Genomic DNA, 14,706 nt, shown 5'->3' with positions numbered 1-14,706 from the left:
AACAGCTGGGAAGCGGGAACAGTCTGGGCAAAGGCCCAGAGGGAGGAACCTGGATTGCCAAAAGAGCTTCTCAGGGCTCCCTGCTGCCCTCTGGTGCCAAGCTCAAAGGGAAGTGGCCCCAACTCCGGAAGGTGAATTCATGGCAGCCACAGCTCCCAATCCTGCTCTCCCCGTCACAAGCGCCAGGACACGATCATTAGGTGATTATATTTTTAAGGCCCAAATTGTTTTATTTGTTTCCCTGCCAGCTTTCATGAGGGCATCAGTCATTCTGCACACAGATAACATTTCTTATGTACATTGACAGAATAAATTACATGGTTCTCATCCGGCAAATCAACATTACAGAGGAACATTATCTTTTGCAAAACGCTGCCTGGGCACATCATAAATCCTAACCAGGTTTATTACATCTGTCTTGTCATAGATTCATTTTATTGAGAAGTGGGGTTTTTTCCAGATTAATAATCACATTAATAGACGAGATTTCTTTTTAAAGGATTGTTTTCTTGGAGAAACCAAAGGCAGAATTTCACAGTTGCAGAGCCTTGCCTCACTGGTGCAGCTAGACTGTCCTTATCACTCTGACAATGTCCTCCAGGGCTGGGAATAAGGAACTCTTGACTCACCTGGAGACCCTGCTTTGGTTTTGTTTTAAGATTTTAGGGTGGTTTTTGTTTTGTTTTGTTTTAGTGTTTTTTTATTTTAATTTATTTTTGGCTGCACTGGGTCTTCATCACTGCATAGGGCCTTGTCTAGTTGCAGCAAGTGGGGGTTACGTGTTTCTCTTTGCAGTGGCTTCCCTTGTTGCGGAGCACAGCGTCTAGGCCTGTGGGCTTCAGTGGTTGCAGCACACGGGCTCAGGAGTTGTGGCCCAGGGGCTCAGTTGCCCCACAGCGTGTGGTATCTTCTTGGACCAGGAACCAAACCCATGTCCCCTGCTTTTGCAGGCAGATTCTTAACCACTGGACCACCAGGGAAGCTCATCACTTGGGAACTTTGAACCAGCTCATGGTTCCTTTCTCTGATCTCACAGCTCTCTCCAAAGGATAGACGCAGAAGCTTCCAAGAGACGTATTGTTATATGTATTGTCAAAGACGTATTGTTATATGAAGCCAATCAAATGAATATTTAATGAGTAACTAGCATGTGTGCAACTGACAAACCAACCGGGGAGAGAAAGCTAACCCACGTGGAACAATAAGAGAATAATTCAGGGAAGAATCTGGAGAATCAGGCTTCCTGTCTGCCTGCCCTTCCTCAGTCCCTGAGTGATGTAGCCACCCCAGGATGGGTGACTTGTTGACTCTGGGCTTCTTTCTCTTCTTTTTGATAAGTGAAGGGATTGATATAGATTAGGGGCTGGCAAATTATGGCCCATAGGCCAAATCCAGACCATCACCTGTTTAGTAAATGAAGTTGTATTGGAACGCGGCCACACCTATTCATTTATAATACATATTGTCTATGGCTGATTTCATGCTGCAACAGCAGAGCTGAATAGCTACAACAGAGACCAAAAGGAATGAAAAGCCTGAAATATTTACTATTTGGTCCTTTATCAGAAAAAAACTTGCCAACCTCTGGCCTAGATAAACTGTATGGACGATTTGAGGGCTGAGTAGTGGGATCCGTGGGCTTCCCTGGTAGCTCAGCTGGTAAAGAATTTGCCTGCAATGCAGGAGACCCTGGTTCAATTCCAGGGTCAAGCAGATCACCTGGGAAGGGATAGGCTACCCCCTCTAGTATTCTTACGCTTCCCTAGTGGCTCAGCTGGTAAAGAATCTGCCTGCAGTGCAGGAAACCCAGGTTCGATCCCTGGGTTGGGAAGATCCCCTGGAGGAGGGAATGGCAACCCACTCCAGTATTCTTGCCTGGAGAATCCCCATGGACAGAAGAGCCTGGTGAGCTACAGTCCACAGGGTCACAAAGAGTCAGACACAACTGGAGTGACTTAGCACGCACGTGCTGTGTGTCACAGGGCCAGCCCTGGCATAAGGTGAGAGGATGACCCCCCATCTCTGCCCCACGTGGGCATCACCTCACTCAAGCCTTAAATCACTCAGAGGTGGGGGCTTCTCCGGCTGCCTCCCAGGCCCAGAGGCAGGTGCCTGCACGTAGTCAAGGTTCCCTCTTCTCTCACATATTGGGTGAGTTCTTTTCACAGTGCCAGGATCTCACCTGGGCAAAGGGAGAGAGCTGGTGGCATTCTGGCATTTAAAGTGGGATCACTCAACCAGGGAGCAGGAGGCATTAGGGTGGCAGGGGCAAAACTCAGGGGCAAATTGGAGGCTATCAAAGTGACTGACCATCACTTTGGGGACCATCGCTCCACCCCCTTCTCTGTTCCCATCAGAGGAGACTTTCTGTCCATACGATGGGTAAAGAGCCCCACACACTCAGCCGCAGTTACCACTCTGACTCTTGGTCCCTACTCTCCCCTCTAGCACTGCTCCTGCCACACTTATCTTATCCCCCACACCAGGCCCCCTCACTTCACAGCCCCAGAAGACACCCTTTACACAGCCACTTTCATGAAGACTGTCCACAGAGTTGGGAGACTCAGTGTCTCCCGACCCTTGCACTTGCTGTTCCTAACAGCCTACAATACTCTCCCATAACATAATCCAAGGGCTGGATTCCTCAGCTTCTTCAGGCTTTTGCATAAAAGTCATATGCTCAGCACATCCTTCCTGACATTTTATGCAACATTATATCCTCCACACCAAACCCTCCCTCCCCTCCTTCCCTGCCTTGGTTTTCTCTTTATCACTTACCTTCACCTGGTTAGTTTACTATCTACCAAGGCTCCTTCTCTGCCCCCACTAGAATATAAGCTCCATGAGGGCAGGATGTTTGTTTTATTTATTGCTCTAATACCGAGAATAAAGCCTGGTACTCGGTAAGTGTTCAATATATAATTGTTGGCTAGAAGTTTAATATATCTTAATATTGATCCATAGCTTGCTAGATTTGGTTTTGGGGACAAGATATTTTATTTTTCTAATATGTACTCAGTTTCCTCCTCTGTAAAATTAGAGCAAAAACAGTATCTTCTTCATTGGGTGTTATTAGAAATAATTGAAAAACAAAACAGAAGAAATGTAACCTGCTTGATTCAAAATGTAGCACAGAGCCTCATACATAGCAGGTGCTAGGAAGACGTGTCCCTTCTCTTTCGAGGACAGTCAGTGGAGTCAAACATACCTGCACCATGAGACCAGTGCATCCATCAGATTCTGGTGTCAGACCACTGGAGAGACTCAGCTTCACTGTTTACTAACAATGTGACTTACGAAAGGTCCTTCACCTCTTTGCATCTTAGTCTGCTCATCTATAAAATAGGTTATAATAAGATCAACTTCATAAGGTTGTTTTAGACATTGAGTGAGGTAAAGCACGAGAGTTATTTGGTGTAAGACCTGCCCCATATGACCTTAGTAGATGTTAATGATGAGAAGGGGGATGATAAGAGTCCTCAGGAAGGCTGCCTGGGAAGGAGATGTTGGCCTAGCCTTTGAATCTTCTGGTACTTGTCCTGTTGGCAGGGAGTCAGCTCCTGACAGATCAGGCCTGAGCAGGTTAATGTGCAACAGTTTCTCCCCTGTCTCCTTTTTTTAGCACAAAAATCTGTCCTAGCACCTCTCATTATCCACTTCATCAGTCTCAAACCGTTGGCTAATTGCACTTCCCAGCACCCTCCTCCCTCCCTGCCTCTCCAACGAGCTCAATAACACACAGCTGCCTCCTTCTTTGGGGCTCCACTGGGGAGAGGTAAACAAAATATAGCATGTGATACCCCAATTTCCTTCTCCAGGCTTCTTTTCCCCATTGGCCTCCTGCTCCGCTCTTTCATCCCCACCTGCAAGAAAATGGCCCCAGGAAAGCCTAGGGTGGAGGAAAGATAAGGGAAATGGAGTTGCAATAAAACTTCATGGTTTTCTCTGGCTTTTATGTCTGCACCATTCTAACTCCTAACTGGTTGTGATCCTTGAGAAAGGAAAGCACAGGAGCTTGATGTTTAATTCAAGCTCAATCCCAACTTCCTGCCAGTGGGCACTCTCCAGACCTCAGCATAGAGAGTGGCCCCCAGAGAGAGAGCAGAGTCCTACTGGGTGGAGGAAATAAGAGATGATGTTTGAAGGAGCTTGGGGAGCTGGAATTTGTGGAGCAGGTTACAGGAGAGTTGAAAGGGGCACAGGACAGTACCAGAATCTGCATAGCGGCTTTATTGAGTCTTTGGTTACAAAGCTGGGTACGTGCAGAGTGAGAATTTGTGCTCCCTGACAGGGAACAGCTCCTGGCATAGTGGGAGCCAAACAGAGATTCTGGAGGCCTCATGGAGCTGAAAGATGGTAGAGTCTGACCAGCCAGGGTAGAGAGAGCTTACCGAACACCATAGACATTCAGCAGAGACTGAAGGAAGACCAGACCTTAAGGACTAGTCTACACTCACTCTATCAAAACCTAAAACCAAGAAATGGCAGAACCAAGCTGATTTACCAGTGCATTAGCTGCCTCCCAGAACAAAAACACAATGTTCTTTAAAAGAAGACAACAAAAATCTAGACTGCAACAATACAGCATCCACAATGTCCAATATACACTATATTTTAATGCAGGAAAATACAACCCATAACCATGAGAGATTTTATCAGTAGAAACAGATCTAGAGATGACACAGGTGTTGGAATTAACAGTAAAGGACTTTAAAACAACCTTTATAAATAGGTTTAAGGATTTAAAAAGGAGTACCATGTAGTGAATAAACCAATGGGAAATATCATCAGAAAGTGGAAACTATAAAAGGAACCAAATAATAATAATAAAACTGAAAAAGGCACCATCTGGAATTAAAAATTAACTTGAATTAAACAATAGATTGGAAAAGTTTTTTAAAGATCAGTGAATTTGAAAACACAGTACTTGACATGAAAACTGAAGTACACAGAAAAAAAAAAAGGAAAACTGGAAGTAGAACAATACCAAAAGTGTCATGTAGATGGAATTGAAGCCCAAGAAAGAAAAGAGAGAATGGAGTTGAAAAAAAATTGTTTTAATAATTACTGTCAAGAATGAAAAGACAAGCCACAGACTGGAAGAAAATATTACAAAAGATATATCTGCTAAAAAAAGGTACCAAAAACTCTTAAAACTCAACAATAAGAAAACAAACAAACAAAAAAATTTAAAATGTGCAATATCTGAACAGAATTATCACCAAAGATGACATACAGAAGGTAAATAAGCATATGAAGAGATGTTGAACTTTATATATCATTAGGAAATTGCAAATTAAAACAACAGTGATATATCACTATATACCTATAGAGAATGACCAAATCCAAAACACTGACAATACCAAATACCGGTAAGTCTGTGAAGCAACATGAACTCTTATTCATTGTTGGTAAAAATGCAAACTGGTAAGATACTTTAGAAGACAGTTCGGCGGTCACTTTCAAAGCTAAAGATAGCTGTACCATATGACCCAGCAATCACGTTTCTTGGTATCTACTCAAATGAGTTGAAAACTTACATTTACCCCCCAAAACTTGTACATGAATGTGTATATTGACTTTATTAATAATTGCCCAAGTTAGAAGGCAAACAAGATGTCCTTCAATTGGTGAATGAATAAACATACCATGATACACCCAAACAATAAAACATTCAGTAATTAAAATAACAAGTTAGCAAGCAGTGAAAAGACATGTAAGAACCTTTAAAAACATATTGCTAAGTGAAACAAGGCAATCTTCTTTCACTGGTAAAAGAAGGCAAAGCCTACATATTGTATTATTTCTAGTATATGACATTTTGGAGAAGGCAAAACTATGGAGACAGTAAAAAGGTTAGTGGTTTCCAGGAATTAGGGGGAGGGAAGGAGTACAGAGGACTTTTAGAGCAGTGAAACTACTCTATTTAATGCTGTAATGGTGAATACATATCATATCCATTTGTCAAAAGTGCAATGCAAGTGACCAAGTTTCGATCCCTGGGTTGGGAAGACTCCTCCTGAGAAGGGAATGGCAACCCACTCCAGTATTCTTGCCTGGAAAATCTCATGGACAGAGGAGCCTGGTGGGCTACAGTCCACGGGGTCACAAAGAGTTGAACACAACTAAGTGATTGACACTTTCACTGAGAATGCATAACACCAAACAGTGAACTGTAATGTAAACCACGGACTTTGGTTGATAAAACTGTGTCAGTGATAATCATTTTAAAAAATTTTTATTGAAATATAGTTGATTTACACTGTTGTGCTCCTTTCTGCTAGACAGCAAAGTTAATCAGTTATATACATACATATATCCAACCTTTTTAAGATTCTTTTCCATAAAGGTCATTAGAGAGAACTGTGTTATACAGTAGGCCCTTAATAGTTATGTATTTTATATATAATTTTTCTTTTGTATTTTATATATAGTTGTGTTCATATACCATTCCCAATTTGTCCCTCCCCCATTTCTCCCCTGGTAACCACATGATTGTTTTCTCCATCTGTAACTCTATTTCTGGTTTGTAAATAAGTTCATTTGTACCTTTTTTTTAGATTTCACATATAAGAAATACAAAATGATATTTGTCTGACTTCACTCCATTTGAGAATCTCTTGGTCCATCCATATTGCTGCAGATGGCATTATTCCATTCTGTTTTACGGCTGAGTAATGTTCCTTTGTTAAATGTCATATGTTAATGTTCCTTTGTATATATGTGCCACATCTTCTTTATCCACTAATCTGTCAATGGACATTTAGGTTGCTTCCATGTCCTGGCTATTATAAACAGTGCTGCAAGGAACACTGGGGTGTGTGCATCTTTTGGTTCAAAATTGGGAAAGGAGCATGATAAGGCTATATGTTGTCACCCTACTTATTTAACTTATATGCAGAGTACATCACACAAAATACCAGGCTAGATGAATCACAAGTTGGAATCAAGATTGCCGGGAGAAATATCAACAGCCTCAGATATGCAAATGATATCATTCTAATGGCAGAAAGTGAAGAGGAACTAAAGAGCTTCTTGATGAGGGTGAAAGTGGAGAGTGAAAAAAGTTGGCTTGAAACTCAACATTAAAAAAAAAAAAAACTAAGATCATGGCATCTGGTTCCATCACTTCATGGCAAATAGAAAGGGAAAAAGTGGAAGCAGTGACAGATTTTATTTTCTTGGGCTCCAAAATCTCTGCAGGTGGTGACTGCAGCCATGAAATTTAAAGACCCTTGCTCCTTGAAAGGAAAACTATGATAAACCTAGATAGCATATTAAAAAGCAGAGATATCAATTTGCCGACAAAGGTCTGTACAGTCAAAGCTATGGTTTTTCCAGTAGTCATGTATGAATGTGACAGCTGGACCATAAAGAAGGCTGAGTGTCAAAGAATTGATGCCTTTGAACTGTGGTGCTGGAGAAGACTCTGGAGAGTCCCTTGGACTGCAAGGAGATCCAACCAGTCCATCCTAAAGGGAATCAGTCCTGAATATTCATTGGAAGGACTGAAGCTGAAGCTCCAATAATTCAGCCACCTGGTATGAAGAACTGACTCATTGGAAAAGACCTTGATGCTGGGAAAGATTGAAGGCAAAAGCAGAGGGGAGTGGCAGAGGAAGAGATGGTTAGATAAGATCACTGACTCAATGGACATTAATTTGAGAAAACTCCAGGAGACAGTGGAAGACAGAGGAGCCTGGAGTGCTACAGTCCATGGGGTCACAAAAAGTCAGATGCGACTTAGCAACTGAACAACAAACAAATAGAGCAATCTTCTTAAACTATGGTTTCCTCTGAGTATATGCCCAGGAATGGACTTGCTGGATCATACAATAGCTCTGTTTTTAGTTTTTGAAAGAGGTTCCTTAAAGGAACCTCTCCATAGTGGCTTTACCGGTTTACATTCCCACCAGCAGTGTGTGGGGGGAGGTTACCTTTTCTCCACATCCTCTCCAGCATTTATTGTTTGTATATTTTTTTGATGGTAGCCAATCTGACCAGTGTGAGGTGATTCCTCATTGTAGTTTCGACTTGTATTTTTCTAATAATTAGTGATGCCGAGCATCTTTTCATGTGTTTTGGCCATCCGTGTGTCTTCTCTAGAGAAATGGCTATTGAGGATTTCAGCCCATATTTTGATTGGGTTGTTTGCTTTTTGGTTGTTGAGCTACATGAGTTGCTTGTATATTTTGAAGATTAATCCCATGTCAGTTGCTTTGTTTGCAAATATCTTCTCCCATTCTGTGGGTTTGTTTTTTTTTTATTTTGTTTACGATTTCCTTTGCTGTGCAAAAACTTTTGAGTTTAATTAGGTCCCATTTATTTATTTTTGTTTTTATTTTCATTACTCTAGGAGGCGGGTCAAAAAAGATCTTGCTGCGATTTATGTCAGAGAGTGTTAGTGTTGGTCATTAATTATAATAAACCACACTGATGCAGAATGCTGATGGCAGAGGAGACTGTGTGTGTATGATGGGAGGGGATATATGGAAATTCTGTACTTTCTGCTCAAGTTTGCTGTTAACCTAAAATTGCTCTAGAAAGTATATTAATTTTTGAAAACACTGAAAATGTTTCAAATGTCATGAATATGTCTGCCCACAAATCCAAGAAGTTCAACAAACTCCAAGCAATATAAACACACACCAATAAGAACACCATCAAGGCACAAAACAAAATTTCTGAAAAACAAAGAGAAAAAGAAAAGCAGCTCCCTTCTCACAAAAATGCCTACAGAGAGGAGGATGAAGATAAAAATATAAGACTTATCACCACTAGATTTACCACTAGACAAGCTGGAAGGCAAGGAGAACTTAAAAGTGCTAGAAGAAAAATAATCCATCACCCTAAAAGTCTGTATTCAGAAAAAAACTTTTCAAGAATTAAGATGAAATAGAGACATTTGTAAATAAGCCAAAGCTGAGAGAATTCATCACTAGCAGATCTGCACTATAAGAAATGCTAAAGGAAGTTCTTTAGGCTAAAGAGAAACAGCACCAGATGAAAACTAAGATCCCCATCAACGAATAAAGTGAACCAGAAATAGTAATAAACAAGAGTCAGTGCTAAAAACTTTTCTCAATTCTTAATCTCTTTAAAAGAAAAATGACTATTTAGACCAAAAACTAATAATACTATATTGTGGGAGTTAACATATGTAAAAATAAAAATAAATGTCAAAAGTAGAACAAAAGGAGGAAATTAAAATCTACTGTTGTAAGATTCTTACATTCTTATACTGCAATTCATAGAACAATCCTTTAACAAGAGATGTAGATTTTTTAAAAAACTAGTAGATGAGGTAAAAATAGGATACTAAAATTCTCAAGAACCCAAAGGAAGCTGAAAAGGAAGAAAGATAATTTTAAAAACACATAGTGGAAAAAAATAGATGTCAAATAGCAAAATGATACTTGCAATCCAACCAAATCAATAATTATATTAAATGTAAATGAACTAAACACTTCAACTCAAAGAAATTGTCTGACAATCAAAAAGCAAGACCCACTTATATCCTTTTATAATAAGACACACAGTTTATAAGAACACAAAAAGAGGAGGGATAAATTGGGAAATTGAGATTGACTTATACACACAACTATATATATAAAATTGATATATATATAGTTCAGTTTTATATATAGAGAGAGAGTTTAGTTAATTATATATAAAACTTTTGTTCTATTTTTGACATTTATTTTTATATATGTTAACTAAATATATGTAAAACTAAAAAGGACTTACTGTACAGCACAGAGATCTCTGCCAAGTTCTGTAATGACCTATATGGGAAAAGAATCTAAAAAAGAGTGGATATATGTGTATGTGTAACGGATCCACTTTGCCTTACAACAAGCAGAAAGTGATGCTTTATAACTCGACAATACACCAAAAAATATTTTTTTTTTAAGATCTGGGACAATTAAAGTAATGACTGTAAGTTAGATTAAAATATTGTATTAGTGTTAAATATTCTAATTGTTAACCCTTTTAGGGCGTCATAAGAGGATATTCTTGTTCTTATGAAATGCATACTGAAACATCAAAGGGATGAAGAATGTATGTAATCTACTCTCAAAGAGTCCCCCAAAATGGATATAACTAGAGAGGGATAGGCAGATTCTGCAAAATATTAAAATTTGATGAATCTGGGAAAACTTTTAAAATAAAGCAAATAAAAACACAGATAAGTTAAAAGTGAAAAGATGCATTAATTAAAAGAAATGATATATTAATATCATATGAAGTAGGTTCAAGACAAGGAATACAACTAGAGGAAAGGAGGGAATTTTCATGAGGAGAGTCAAATAATCAAGAAGACAGAACAATCCCAAATGTGTACGCATCTAATAACAGAGCTTGTAAACACATGAAGCAAAAATAGAAAGAACTAAAGACTTGTGTATTTTCCTGTATGTAAATTACATCTCCATTAAAAATGTATAGGAATGCTTTTTAAGGACAGACTCTCTGACACAGAAATAGGTCTGGGGCTCAAAGTTGAGAACTAACCTAGAGTCAGAGTCCCAGAGGATTGCCCCAGAGATCTCAAATCTTTCCTGCCTGCAGCCAGGGAGGTGCCCTGGCAGCTGGCTCAACACGGAGGGCCAATGGTCACAGAGGAAGGTAAGAAGTCATAACTGTGAGGGAAGAAATGGGCAAGGGCAGAGAGCTGGTCAGAGCTCAACAGCTGCCACTAGGCAGAACACAGGCTAATCCTATCTCAGCCCTTTTATTTTCCTCATAACCCTTACTACAACTGGTAACCACTGCATTTATCTATGTGATCCCTCAGTTGGTGCCTGTCTCTCCCACCAACTGTAAATCCCATAAAGGCAGAAACCATGTCTGCTTTTCCACCACCTTATCCTCTGCACAAAAAGATCTTCATGACCCAGATAATCACCATGGTGTGATCACTTACCTAGAGCCAGACATCCTGGAATGTGAAGTCAAGTGGGCCTTAGGGAAGCATCACTACGAATGAAGTTAGTGAAGGTGATGGAATTCCAATTGAGCTATTTCATATCCTTAAAGATGATGCCGTGAAAGTGCTGTACTCAATATGCCAGCACATTTGGAAAACTCAGCAGTGGCCACAGGACTGGAAAAGTTCAGTTTTCATTCCAATCCCAAAGAAAGGCAATGCCAAAGAATGCTCAAACTACCACACAATTGCACTCATCTCACACGCTAGTAAAATAATGCTCAAAATTCTCCAAGCCAGGCTTCAGCAATACGTGAACCGTGAACTTCCAGATGTTCAAGCTGGTTTTAGAAAAGGCAGAGGAACCAGAGATCAAATTGCCAACATATCCGCTGGATCATCGAAAAAGCAAGAAAGTTCCAGAAAAACATCTATTTCTGCTTTATTGACTATGCCTAAGCCTTTGGCTGTGTGTATCACAATAAACTGTGGAAAATTCTGAAAGATATGGGCATACCAGACCACCTGACCTGCCTCTTGAGAAACCTATATGCAGGTCAGGAAGTAACAGTTAGAACTGGACATGGAACAACATACTGGTTCCAAATAGGAAAAGGAGTACATCAAGGCTGTATATTGTCACCCTGCTTATTTAACTTATATGCAGAGTACATCATGAGAAACGCTGGACTGGATAAAGGACAAGCTGGAATCAAGATTGCTGGGAGAAATATGAATAGCCTCAGATATGCAGATGACACCACCCTTATGGCAGAAGGTGAAGAAGAACTAAAGAGCCTCTTGATGAAAGTGAAAGAGGAGAGTGAAAAAGTTGGCTTAAAGCTCAACATTCGGAAAACTAAGATCATGGCATCCAGTTCCATCACTTCATGGCAAATCAATGGGAAAGAGTGGACACAGTGACTGACTTTATTTTGGGGGGCTCCAAAATCACTGCAGATGGTGACTGCATCTATGAAATTAAAAGACACTTGCTCCTTGGAAGGAAATTTATGACCAACCTAGACAGCATATTAAAAAGCAGAGACCTTACTTGGCCAACAAAGGTCTGTCTAGTCAAGGCTATGGTTTTTCCAGTGGTCATGTATGGCTGTGAGAGTTGGACTATAAAGAAGGCTGAGAGCCAAAGAATTGATGCTTTTGAACTGTGGTGTTGGAGGAGACTCTTGAGAGTCCCTTGGACTGCAAGGAGATCCAACCAGTCCATCCTAAAGGAAATCAGTCCTGGGTGTTCATTGGAAGGACTGATGCTGAAGCTGAAACTCCAATACTTTGGCCACCTGTTGCGAAGAGCTGACTCATATGAAAAGACCCTGATGCTGGGAAAGACTGAAGGCAGGAGGAGAAAGGGACAACAGAGGATGAAATTGTTGGATGTCATCACCGACTCGATGGACATGGGTTTGGGTGGACTCCAGGAGTTGGTGATGGACAGGGAGGCCTGGCGTGCTGCGGTTCATGGGGTCGCAAAGAGTCGGACACGACTGAGCGACTGAACTGAACTGAACCCGATGCCCTGGGCACAGTGGCTGACATATAGGAAGGTTCTTAATAGTTACTGGATAGATGAATGAAGAAATGAAGAAATAAAAGGAAGGCAAGAGGGAGACAGGGAAAGAAACAAAACTGAGAGAGAAAAAGGAAATAATTATGCCCCATTCCCCCTAGAAGGACTAAGGCAGGGTCATAAAGAAGGTGAAATCAACATACAAACCCTCAGGTCTCTTCTTCCACCCCAAAGTTTCCCAGGAACCCCTGACTAGGCTGTCCCGCTCCCGTTCTTGTCCTGACCCCCCCGAGCCCCTGACCCTAGGAAGACTCTGAGAACCAAGGGTCTCAGTCGAGATCCTCTGCAGCTCCTCCTCGCAGAATGTCCTCTCTGATTTCAGCATGTCTTGCATTAAATCAAACCTATGTCTGCCAGAGCACAGTCTCAGCTCCCCAGGGAAGGAATCGACAGTCCCTAATTTGCTGCCCTCCCCAGCCCGTCTCCACAATAGGCCATTTCCCAAACAATAGCCATCATCACCGCCTTTGTGCAGGCCCAGTCATTCTGAAATTGAGTCTCCAATCTCCTCAAAGATGTGCACAGGAAATGGAAAATCCATGCCAGTCCCTGCGGGCACACCGGCAGTTGATTCCAAAGCACACAGGGCACCTGCTCCCTGGCATGCAGAAGGGACAGATCGATGACCTGAGACCACCTGGGCAGGGGGAGATCTAACTCCCAGGGTCAGCCCTCCAGGGAAGGATCAGCAGCTTCCTGGGGGCTAAGGGCCCCCAAAAGCCCCCATTAGTATGACCACTCATAGTAGGGCCTGATCAGCTATGGTCACCCTTGGAAAACCTGGGGACCCCAGAGTTCCAGAGTCCTGTTTATAAGAAGGTCCCCCTGCCTCCTGGCAGATGAAAGGATTTGAGGAACTAGCAATTCTCTGAGAGGAAGGTGGATCATGGAAGCTCCCACCTCTGGGAAAAAGCCTTTGAAGACACAAAACCATCCAGGGGTAGAAGTCCCTCGTTTCCATTCCTCAAAGGGCGACCTAAAGATGCTTCTGACTCATGCTTAAAAGACTCTGACTACTGGTCCACAGCTGTGTTAAACATAATCCTAAATATTCTGAAACAATCAGGAAAATATTATCAGGAACTGGGTAACAGACAACACAAAGGATTTTTTTGTTGTTGTTGATTTTGTTAGGTGAGACAATGCCTTGTTGTTATGTAAGAAAGCAGCCACTTTCTTTAGAAATGTATCCTGCAGGATCATCATGACATGATATTTAAGATTTGCTTTAGAATATTTTACTACAGAAAAGCCACAGGAGGAAAACTATCACAGGGCAGTATCCAGATTCAGCAAGATGAGATGCTATGGTTGATTAATGATGTCTGCCCTAGGCAGGGGAGATGCAGCAAGGGTAGGAAGTGCAAGGAAGACAGGATGCCAGCAACATATTTGCCATCCTGGCTGGTCTCTTGCCTGTCAGACAAATGTCTACTTTGCCTTTTAGGCCTGCTTCAAAGAAAACTTTAGTTACATATTGATTAACTGGGAGTTAATACGTTCTTAAACAATTCAGTTGCATTTATTTATTCTGTTTCTGCTCTAGGACAAGCCGAAAATGAAAACCAACAGGGCCTTGGCCTAACAATTGCTATTATTAACTGAACTTTATATGAAAGTACTTTAGTATTTTACATGAAAGTATTTTAGATCAAACTAAATGATTTCCCCTTTCTTACTTCCCAACAGGAAGTGATATTAATAACAGTAATTTATTGGAGGCACTCCATTGTGCCAGGCAATGAGCCAAGTGCTACACACACATCACCTCATTAATCATCGCAACGACCCCATGGGCTAGGACTGTGTTATCCCCACATTTCAGGTCCAAGTTGGAATTATTCACACAAGGGCATACAGAGGATAAACAGCTGAGTCTCTGATGCCAAAGGAAGGGCTGGAACATTACAAGTTCCCACCTCCCACCGAGTGCCTGGACTAGGCTCTTGTAAAGTTTTTAGCCACAAGACAGCTCAGAATTCGTGGATTAGAAGACCAGAGAGAAAAGAGGAGATCAAGTTCCAAAGGACAGCTGCTGAGAGCCAACAATCTGGGGGAACTCTCAGCGCAAACCAAGAAAAGGAAAGAAGCAGCACCATCTGTGAGGGGCTTCCCCAGCCCTCCAGGGGAACACCTCTCCTCCTGATGCTCAGAGCAGCTGCTCAGAAATCACCAGGGAGGGGTCCCC

The sequence above is a fragment of the Cervus elaphus genome, chromosome 20, assembly GCF_910594005.1.
Source record: "Cervus elaphus chromosome 20, mCerEla1.1, whole genome shotgun sequence".
Lineage (NCBI taxonomy): Eukaryota > Metazoa > Chordata > Mammalia > Artiodactyla > Cervidae > Cervus > Cervus elaphus.
This window is presented reverse-complemented; position numbering follows the sequence as displayed.